We start from the raw sequence: 12,067 nt of genomic DNA, 5'->3' as shown, positions 1-12,067 counted from the left end.
TCATGCTGCTAATCATGAGGTAGCTTCTTTGATGTTTTTTAGTACCATACAAGCTATCTATGTTTATTTTTCAAGATCAACTCTCCGATGGATAAGACTGAAAACTGCTCTAGGTGTATCGTTGAAGTCGAAGTCAGAAACTCGTTGGAGTGCCAGAGTAGAAGCTGTTAAACTGGTACATGATCAACTCGAAACCTTAGTAGAGTTATTTGAAAATATTGCAGAGGATCATGATGAAAATGCAGGTTTAAGAAGTGATACAATTCAATTGTTGCATCGGATCTTAACTTTTGAGTTTTTTGTTCTTCGATTCCGGAATACAGTACTTGCCAAGATTGACAGGGTTCCGAAAAGGCTTCAAGACCCCACTGTAATTTCCACAATGCTGCTCGAGATATTCAAGCTTTACAAGACTATCTTCTACAAAACAGAGATGAGATATGCATGAAATCTCTTGGAGACGCCAAGGAACTGTGTAATGCTTGTGATGTCCAAGCTGAAAGACGACAGAGAAAGAAGAAGAAAATGCCTGGAGAAATTGCAGAAGATATAGGACTCACATCAGAAAATGAAATGCCGCGATTGATGAAAAGTATGCTGGACAAAATACACATAGAAATGGCAGACAGATTCATCAGCTTAAAGAAAGTAGACTCTAGTTTTGGCTTTCTTTTAGATATAAACGGACTAATGGCTACAGGCAACGAAAGTAGCTTGAAACAGTGCTGCATTTCTATGGAAAACTTTTACGATACAGACTTAAATGGTTTGGAGATGTAAACTGAAATAATGGACTGCCGAATGCTACTCAAGACAAGAGCTGATGTTAAGCTTTCGACGCCAGAGGACCTGCTTCGCTTTATTGTACAGTACGGAGAAGATGTATTTCCCAATCTAAGAGTTGGTCTTCAGATTTTACTCACTATTGGAACCTCCATCGCCAGCTGTGAAAGATCTTTCAATAAACTAAATATTATCTTCTCCTACCTGATATTATCCATGGTACAGGAAAGATTGTCTACCTTAGATTTGCACAGTGTGGAGTAGCAGGTTGCCCAGAGTATAAATTTTGATGAACTAATCGATAAATTTGCAGCAGCTAAAGCTAGGAAAATTTCACTTTGAAATTAGTGATTACGTTTGAAGCATTATACATAAAACTGTCATTATACATTTTCAAGTTATTATATTATTATATCCAATATGATGTAATAATCATATTTTCGAACTATCATTATTGTCTTAATTATTTTACTACGTTCTAAGTTGGTGACTTTAGAGAAACTTTTAAAATATACGCTTAAAAGTACTTTAAAAATTAAAATATTTAATAATTTAAACTATTTAAAATTAAAAATATTTCATATTTTAGCAAATTTTTATTATTTTAAGCAATTTAAATGTTATTATTTTTAAAGTTTTCTTTTCGTTCCCCACTGCATTTTGGCAGAGGAAGGGGGCGCGCGAAATCTTCACTTGTCTCCGGGCGCTGATAACCCTAGCTACGCCTCTGTCTGTGGCCAATGAGAGAAGCTAAATTTGCGCATGTGTGGATGTGTCTACACCTCTCGCACGCTGTTTTCCGCTCGAGTGATTTCCCGCGTTCGCTCTGCTTGTTTTCATTATTTTGTGTCTTGGCTTTTTCAACTCACCACAAAGTTTTACTGACTCAACAGAATGCTCTTTTATCTGCCTTTCTTATTAGCCAAGAGGCAACGGAACAAGGTAAAAAAAGAAAATGAACGAAACGGTCTAGAGATATTTTTTTGGAAAACCAATACTTGTTTAGCACATACTTTGTGTAAAGCACTATGGAAAATTTTTGCATTGCACTGTAGTACTCTCTATACTATAAACATGTGCATACATATTTATATATATAAAAACCTTCTACAATTTTTATATGTAATTTCTTTTAGGAGAAATGCGATATTCCAAATATGCCTAATTAAAAAAAGATCTTGAAGATAAGTGAGAGATAGCCTGTGTATGATATTTTTCCATTTTGCTGGTGTGAAAGTACTTAAGCGGAAAACAGTACTTACCATTTAATTTTCAATCAAAAGGAACATGTTTCTGTGTTTGGCACTCCTTATTCACTGTTACTGTCGATCACTACAGTAATTGGCTGCACTACCAGTATCAATTATCACTAGTACTAGTATCCCACAACTGGTCACCATAACCAGCAACCACAACTAGTATAATACTATGAAACGTTCACCCAACAATGTATTTTATGCTCAATTATTAAATACATTTTGCTGTGTTGCAGCTGTTTGTATGCATCTATTTCTAATTATTTGCATGTATAAGCCGCACCCCTGAATTTCATATGCTTTTTCTGAAAAAAAAGGGGGGTTACACTCGAGAGAATACAGTACAAAGTAAACAATAACTTTCAGGAATTTTTGTAGATAATTCTGCAAACTGGTATGTTTGTACCAAATGAGTCATTCAAATTAAACTCTGCTCTGCTTTGAGATGTCATAGATGTAAATTTCACCCAAGTCTGTTGTCAGTAATGTTACTTTTAATGATTTTTCATTTGCTGACAGATTATGAGAATTCTTCACTCACTGGCAGACATGCATATTAAAGCACCAAAAAAAGGTTAATTTCAACATATGTTGTCATTTCTGTTTACGATCAATATCTCAATGGTAATTTCCCATTGACAAATTTTAGGTACGCCAGTCTTCAAATGCAACAAAATTATAAATATTCATACCTTATCCAGGAATTTCTACCAGAGAAATAGCATGAATTTAATGATCAAAATTCCATTCAAATGATATTAATAAAGAGTAGATAATAATAACAAATACTATTCATTAAATTATAATCTGTGTTATGAATTATGTGTGCTATTCAGTTTCATTAAAAATAAATTCCTTTCATGGAGAACGTAATTAAAAAACAGAACAGAACATCATCAGGAGACAAAACTGTCTGGACTGTTGACTCTAGTTTTAAGGATATTTCATTACATTTTTTCCTTCTTGGACTTCATAAGAGCATTTTCTCAAAAAAATAATTTTTTATTACTTATACAACGCTTACACAATTGAATTGACTATTGTGACTATTCTTAAATAAGTGAAAATATTTTTTTCTTTTTTTTAAGTAATATCTTTGCTGTAAAAAAAAAAGCAGATACTTGATATTGATTTGATCTTTTAGTAAAATTAATTCATGAAGTTTGTTTGGAAAGAAAATCAGCATTTGAAGCAAATAGCAATACAATATTTCCAGCTTTTTCAATAAATTTCTTCTTAAATACAAAAGTACTTAAACAGGAAGAAAATGATATTAATAACTTATACAAAATAATAAATAAAAGAAAGTAATAATAATAATTTACACAGAAAAAGTAAAGTTTTTCCAAGCATGCATTTTTTAAAGAATTTTCATAATAAAATGAAAAATAATAGATATGATCAATCATCTCGAAGATCATGCACGAGCTTAACATTCGCTTTACGAGTTTCATCCATATTTTTCAATTTATTGTGCAAACTCATTAAAAAATACATGTCATCATCGTAGATTTCTTGCGAGATCAACTCATTATTTCGTTCGGATACGATGTGTTGTTCTATATTAAAAGTAAAGTCGCCTTCGATGTGACAGCGGCGGTGTGACTATCCGTTTACAATACCACAGCTTTCAGCTTTGAGGCCTCAGCTATTACACTCGCAACCAACACTTCCATATCATACACTTTTATTTCTACCTATAATTCCACCACGCCGGGATCCGTTACAGGTCAAAGCTAACATACGTATACTACTTACACTTGATACACATGTTATAATAGATGGACATTTAAATGCACGACACTGCGCGTGGACCTGCTATAATTCTAACACCACTGGCACTATAATCTATGACTTGGCCTCTACGGCGGGATTACACATAGCAGCTCCCAAAACCCCAACACTGTATGCTGCAAATTATACAGGGATCATCAATTTCTTCCTTCTCAGAAATTCCAGCTTTATGTTGGATATTTCGTTTTTGGATGAGCTCTTATCTGACCATAATCCGGTCGGAATCATCCTGAATATTAGCACTTATACCTCAACAGACAACAAAGCCTTTACTACAAACTGGCATAAATTCGCCAAAGCTCTGCACAACATGCATTACACCACTCCAACGATACACTTGGGGGAGGACATTGACAGTTTAATCAAGGTATTCACAAACGCTATTCAAAATGCTCATGAATTTGCCAAAACAGAAAACAAAGTGTGAAAAGTAAAAAGAACTAAAGAGCTTGCTAAACTCATCAAGGAACAAAAGGCTGCTAGGAGGCAGTTTCAAAGAACAGGAAACAGAGATGTCAAGCATAGATTCAACAGGTTAAATAATGCAGTCAAGCGTCTTGCAAATGTACGAGTGCAACTGGACTAGACTGAATACTTAATTTTTTTCTCTACAGATTATAACTCCATACGGAAAGCAATTGCAAAGTATACGAAATGCCACAATAACGTTCCGTGCCTTAAAGGCCAAAGCATGATCCACTACACCGAAACTGAGAAAGCAGAACTTTTAGCATAGCGTCTGGAATCTCAATTTCGCATAAACAGCATTCATGATACTACAACAGAAAACTTAGTCCAGAACTGCAGTACACATTACTGTACAAACCCACACACGTGTAACATAATGAGATACGTGACGAAATGACGACCACAAACATATTGAGATACATGACGTACAACATAATGAGATACATGATGACGATGACCTCATTGATCACGTGACTTATGTATACCTTTTCTAAACAAACAATGCAGATGACCTCAGAGATCACGTGACTTATGTACAGCTAAAGCAAATAAGCAAGGTCATTCTTCCTCTTCTTCTCTTGCGGAATGTATCTCATTCTAGTCATGCCAGCGGATGTCGTTAGCTACATGCAAAATTTGAAAAAGAAAAAGAGCCCTGGCATCGACAGAATCTTCAACCTCATGATTAAGAAATTTCCGCTGAAAACTGTTTTCCTGTTCACAAAAATATGCAATATCACCTTAAAATGGCAATACTTCGCAAGCGAATGGAAGACGGCTTCTATTACTTCCATCCAGAAACCCGGTAAGCCTGCTGCAGCACCAGAATCTTTCAGACCCATCAACTTGTCATGCCTGAGCAGAATTATGGAAGCCATTCTACTTAAACGACTCAACGACCGCATCGGAAAAAGGAGTATACCCTTATTAGTTCGGATTTCGAAGAAATCTTTCGACAAGTAACCAGCTATACAGGGTCGTGCATAATATGTGTGAAGGTCTGGCTGAAAGAGAAGTCTCCGGAGGAATTTTCCTCGACATCGCTACGGCTTTCGATTGTGTGTGGCTGGATGCACTCCTCTACAAGTTACACTGCCTGGGTTTCCGAGACTGCACTGTAAACATTATGGAGTCCTACCTAACATGTAGACACTTTGTCTTTGGTATCTCTGGCACATATACCCTCGCCGAGCAATCCAGGCCGGTGTACCACAAGGATCCTTACTTGAACCTACATTATTTAACATTTATGTGAACGACATTCCTACCACATCCAACACGACATTTGCAATGCACGCTGATGACACAGCGATCCTAGCACAAAGTGCATTTCTAGGCCCAATCATCCAATGGTTACAATAACGCATACAAGCTTTAGAGATTTGGCTTACCAAAGTGGAATAATCTTGTGAATGTCGACAAGACCCAAGTTATCTTATTCACAAGGAAAACGAATATCAAAAAGAATCTCAAGTGTTATGGAGCTGTTCTACCCTGGGTCAAGCAAGTCCTTTATCCTGGGGTGATTCTCAATAATACTCTCATATGGACCCAACACATCATATCTATTATACAGAAGTTTCGAGAACGTAAAGCTCAATTGTTCTCCCTAATTGCTCGAAAGAGTTTTTTTTTCCTTAGATAACAAGTTACTCATTTATAAGTCCGTTCTACGCCCATTACGTTGTTATGCATGTCCAGTCTGGGCTTATGCCTGTAAATCAAATAGAAAAAGATTGAAAACGGCGCAGAATTGTGTTGTCCGCCAAATTACAAATTCGCTTTGGTACTTACGCAGTAGCCGCATACACGAAGAATTTAACGTCACATTACTTAGAACGCACTGTTACAACGTTACCAAGAAATTTCATGAAAGCCGGTCTAAAAACCACAATGCAGCTATTAAAATCTATGATTATGATTTTAATAATCTTCTGTCCAATTTAAACAACTTATTCTCATCCTGAATGTTTATAACATGTAATCTGGTTTTTATTGGATCTTCTGTATTGAATCTGTAGTTACTGCTTATTGTATATTTAGTATGTATATTCTTGCATTTTATTGTCGTATTACTGTGTGTTTTCTCCATATGTTAACTTGCTCCTGTTGCATCTTAATTCCTTACTAGCAGCACTTAAAACTGTTCGTACTTCCAATGTGTTAACCCCTTTTATTACAGCCTCTCGCACCTAGTTTGAACGGCACAGCTAAACAACTTAAAGCAGGGATGGGCAAACGTTTTCGGCCAAAAATCGGGGAAAAAAAAAAAAAAAAAAAAAGAAGTTTGGTGTGCCAAGATAAATTTTTCTAAAATTTTAAAAACTATATACAAGTATTACAATTTAAATATGCTGATGAGATGAATGAAATTGCGATTTCATTTTTAAAAGTCCCTTGTATTGAGGTTCGAAGTGAGATGTACTGATTTTAAGGAACGAGTCTAAATGCTCATCTGTTAGTCCAATTCTGAAATAATTCTCTCTAAGGTTCATAGTTGAAAACGCTTGTTCATATACACTCATGTCCATAAATTAAGGATAATGCAAAATCAGGCAAAGGAAGAGTTAAAAGCTTATTTATTAAACAAAAGGTAAACAGCAAAAAAAATACTATGTGTTGGATATTATTAAAAAAATTAGAGATTTTTTCTCCCTGGAGCAAATTACAAAAAACACCTATTTACAAAAAACCAATATTCCATGGTTGGTATGATTGTTAACCCTTTAACTGCTTAAGACGTGTTTAAACGTTTTTGGAATTTCTTTAAAAATGCTTAAGACGTCTTTACACGAATTTCAAATCGCACGAAAAATGCTTAAGACGTGTATACACGAAGCCCGAATTTCGCGAAGATTGCTTAAGACGTGTTTAGACGACGCGATCTGGTCTTCCTTCCCCTACCTTTCTGCAGGCGGCTGTCAGTTGACACAAAGCTCTTAATAGGGTGTGAAGTCTCTTTCAAAAGAGCACTTTAGGAAAAAGTCCTCAGAGTGAAGTTTCTTTGTCTGACAGCAGGTATGTATTATCTGTGTGCCGACTAAAAGTTTGCGAAAGAAGATAAATCGTTTTACAACTGTTTGCCTTGTGGTACTTTATACAAATGAAAGTCAAACAGGATCCGACGTTGTTATAGTACATTGCCGAATTTTAGTAGAAACAAGAAAAAATAAGAATTGTAACAGAGGACGCCTTTATGCCTATATGTTATAGAATCAAATATTTTATTTTTGTATTGAAAAATGATTACAATTTCTGATTCGTCAGGAAACAATATAAAATGTTGCAACCAGCTTTCTTGTTTGCCTTCGTATTTCAAATGCGCGTTATTATAATGGTATATTCTTCTTTTTACATTCTTAAATGTTAAAACTGTGCTTTCAGCATACCTGAGTTTTGTACTCGTATGTGTGGCTCTATGCTCGGTAGAAATGGCGAACGGACATATAAAAATTATATGAATGTTGAAAGGAAGATATTCTACTCGAAACTTCAACTAAATGGAATAAATGAATACGCCGAAGGAATTTATAGAAATATTTGTTTTAAAAATTTTATTATTAAGATTTTAAATACAAAATGTTTTGAAATCTAAAGAAAAAAAAAATATGTAATCCTTGAAACATTTTTGGAAAGAAATCTATCGATATAAAATCTCTTAAAATTAATGGAGTGTAAATTAATTAAAACAGTTAGTGTACGGAAGGATTAGATATACTGCGCACAAAAAAATTACAGTCAGAAGATCAATTATTTAAAGATATAAATTAATTACATTAAAAGAATTTAAAATAAATTAACATCTGTCCAAATGTCAATGCTAACAGCAATAGCACGAATGAAAGTTATTCTTTAAATTCCGAACTTAGTTCATCCGTCAGTACGCAATGATTGTGTCTTTGCGATTACTTTTCTTATAGATACTACAAAAGGCCGCCAACGAAGTAGCGATAAAATCGTTGAATACTAATAGTTTGAAGCGGGTTCAAATCCTGATGAATGGATTGCCTGCATACCAGTTTTAGCGAATGTTTGTTGCGCATGTTTAATGTGAATATGAGACAATTTATTTAGCTTTTCATGATGACGTGCGGCCCACCAGCGGCCGAGCGGTAAAGGCGCTGAACACTGGTAGTTCGGTCTGAGGTTCGAATCCCGCGAACGGGCTGGCTGCATGGGCGTTTTCGTGGTTTTCCCCATGTGTAACGTGTATACGAGCCAGTTTCCCTTAGAAAGTCCTCCACGAAAGGCATCCCTCCCTTTAGGCAGATAGCCCTCGTGTGCTTTGCCATAATTAAATACACCAACACCATGATGACGTGCCTTGACTACGAGTCCTCGCTCGGGTTGTGTTTGGTTTGGCTTGTTAGATTATTAAGCACGTGAAGGCGATCTGTCTAAGGGGAGGTATGCTTTCGTGACAGATTTTCTAAGGGAAACAATCTCGCACTGCAAAAAGTTAAAACCATAAAAACGCCCATGCAATCAGCTTGTTCACGGGGGTTTGAATGCAGGTCAAACTACCAGTATGTTAAGAGAAGCGATTCCAAGAATAAAATAATTAAACATTCTTGAAATCTCTTCACATTACTGAAATGGCAATAACTTCGAATTATACTATGCTACTACTTTTCCTCTAATATGAAATTTTGAACTTTTCCGTTATCGGACAGCCCACCAGGGACTGAGCGGAGTCTAACGGAACAACTGGTGGAGCTGTCCGGGGTTCGAATCCCGGGAAACGAGCTGGTTGGCAGGATGATATTCTTAGATTTCCATATGTGTAACATGTATGCAAGCCAATTTCCGTTAGGCAGTCCTCGAACGAAGGCATCCTTCACCTTAGGCAAATAACCATCGAGTACTTTGCCATAATCAAATAAACCTTTATCCATAACATGCTTCAAATATTTTTATGTTGAAAAGTTCATGCGCCAAAGTTGGCCCCCGTTGAATGAAATATGTTGTTTATTTTTTCTTTGTTTTTTATAACAACAATGTTCTTGTTTTCAGAATCTGAATTATCAATAAAATTCTTTTAATAATATGCGATTTTATTTTGTTTTTTTGTTTAATGAAACATTAATTTAAGCGGCAAATCTCTTACATTTAGAAAAATTTTCGATTTTCGAAACGAGTTGCTGTCAAAAGCGCATCTTCTCGTTCCTGCATATATTTATTTAAAGTAAACTGCTTGGCGAGTGTGCTTTTATATCTGAAAAGATTCAGAGAATTTTCAACATGGAAATAAAGTTATTAATTTTACTGAATTTTGTGGATTCTTTGTGTTTTGAGGTAAAAGTCAAACCATCAGATATGTGATAACCTTAAAATAAGGGTATATATAATCAGGATTTTGCGGCCAGACATTCCCAGCGAAATAAATTACAAAAAATTATCTATGTAGAATTAATGTATATTCCGTTTAGTATTTTAATTTATCAGTGTTATTACACATCAGTTTATCAGTGTAAGTTATATCGAGTTTTAGTTGTGTTCGATATAAGAATTTTATTTGGTTTATATAAATCCGATTCGTTTAATAATATTATATTTATTAAATACTGTTTATTAGGTTTTCAAATCTGTCAAACCCAATCAATGGCCTCCTGGCTAAGATATCTGATTATTGCTATTTCGACTCGTATTCGAACCCAAACAAACGAACTGGTTGAATTTTGTGATTTTTCTATGTGTAACATGAACATGAGTACGTTTTACTTAGAAAGTCGTTCATGGAGACATTCATTGCCTTCGGCTGATAGATCTCGTTTCCTTTGCCATACTCAAAAAATCTAAAAATTTTTCAAAAACACTAACAGATGCATATAACAAAATAAAATTAAGTAAATTCATATAAGAAAATAAATTAAGTAAATGCATATAAAAAAACTGAAGTAAATGTATATAACGAAAAAAAATGAGGTAAAAACAAATTTTCAATAATTTTTCAATACAGTAGTTTTTAAATTGCTTGTTTTCAAATTTTATTTCCTTTTTATGTATGTACTAATATACAGTGTATGTGTGCGAAAGTGTGCTTGTTCGGCATATCCATATATATTAATTAAATAAATCTGATTTGAAAATGCATGCACTAACGCGCTATTCTCGTAATTTGAAAAACACTAAAGTATTGTCTGAGAAAAATATTTATAAAGAAAATTAAATTTCGTCTCCTTACTCGGTGCTGTGTAAAAAATTTAAATAAGCTTATTAATTTTTTCTTCTTTATTAAAAACAAATTAGTTTCTTTTCATCTATATATGAAAAATAACAAAATCTTGCTGTCAGAATGGAAATTCTTAAAAATATGAAATTCGTTTTTTTCGAACAAATGTTTCTGAGAAATTTCTCTAGGCTAGCAGGTAGTAACAGGACCGCTGACTGCTTTGTTTGAAAAACCCGATGAAGTGGATGATTTTACCCCCAAAAGGTTTTCTTTAACAAAGCAGATGCGGTCCAAATGGCTTTTCTGAGAAGCGTTCGTATTTGAATAGCTTGAAGCTTGAAAGCTTGAGTTGGAAGATGTTCCCGAAGTCAGACAGCAATAAAATTTGTTATAGATATTTCTTTCTCTCTGTGAGTTCTTGAAATCTTGGAATGGGTGAAAGTTTATTTTGTTTTACATATATAAGGAAACTGCATGTAAAGCAAAATAATTCAAGGCACCCATTGTATGTTAATCATTGTACGTCCCCTCAGTTCTTCGGTTGGGTATTAAGAAAAGAAATTCCTATACTGCTTTTGTATTACTTGTATAGTGAAAGATTTGAAAAAAATAGCTTCATATGAAAAGTTTTTCTCCAATGAACGAATACAGCTGAAACATGCTTCTGCCTTCAAGTATATCCACAAAACATGAAATAGTATTGTACTCTCTTGTATTCTATTGCATTTTTATATTACATCGTGGTAAATTTTTTATTCTTAAATTTCTCTCTCTCTTTTCTTATAATACACAAGTACTCTTTCAAATATGGCTGACCTATGAACCTAAATTTTTATACTATAAAATTTTATATAAAAATTAGCCGTAATCATTAGACACAGCTTTGTGTATATTATATTCTTGAATACATGCCTGCAATTAATACTAAGAATACTATTGATAAAATTCGTGATATAATTAATAATGAAAATACTGTTTAAGCTAAAAACCGATTTGAATCTTTTTTTCATTATAGGGTAACATGAGCCAAACAATTTTCGTTAGAAATATACAATTATGCTAACTTGACACATCAGATAGAAAATATTTTATCGTCATCATCGGCTATGATAAAAGATTTATACGCTTAAGATTTTGGATTATGATAAAGCACACAGGACCTATTTGTCTAAGGAAAAGGAAGTCTTCAGAGTAGATTTTTTTTTTGTTGGAAACAAACTGTTAATTCACAATCAATTGTGTACTTATGAAAAACCCCTAAGCCTCCCATGCAGCCGCTAGAATTTACCGGTGCTCAGCTATCTTACCGCTTGGAGACTAGTTGGCTTTCTGAACTTACGCAATATCTATCTGAATTTGAATATTTGCATAAAAAACGAGCAAAATAAAATGACACATTGTAAATAGTACATTTTACTGAAATCTAACTTTCTTTGAAAAAGGAAAATTAATTGTAAGGAATAAGATGGATGCATTTAATTACACGGCGGGCAATAACAGCGCTGATCATATGTTTCGTATAGGAAATCATTTTCTTCGTGTTATCGTATAACGGAAAATATCCACAGATTATATTTTACAGTTTTTAAGAAGT

This window comes from Stegodyphus dumicola, chromosome 11, assembly GCF_044657685.1.
Source record: "Stegodyphus dumicola isolate Sdum_Otavi_A_Nest chromosome 11, ASM4465768v1".
In the NCBI taxonomy this organism is placed as follows: domain Eukaryota; kingdom Metazoa; phylum Arthropoda; class Arachnida; order Araneae; family Eresidae; genus Stegodyphus; species Stegodyphus dumicola.
Note: the sequence above shows the minus strand (reverse complement) of the source record.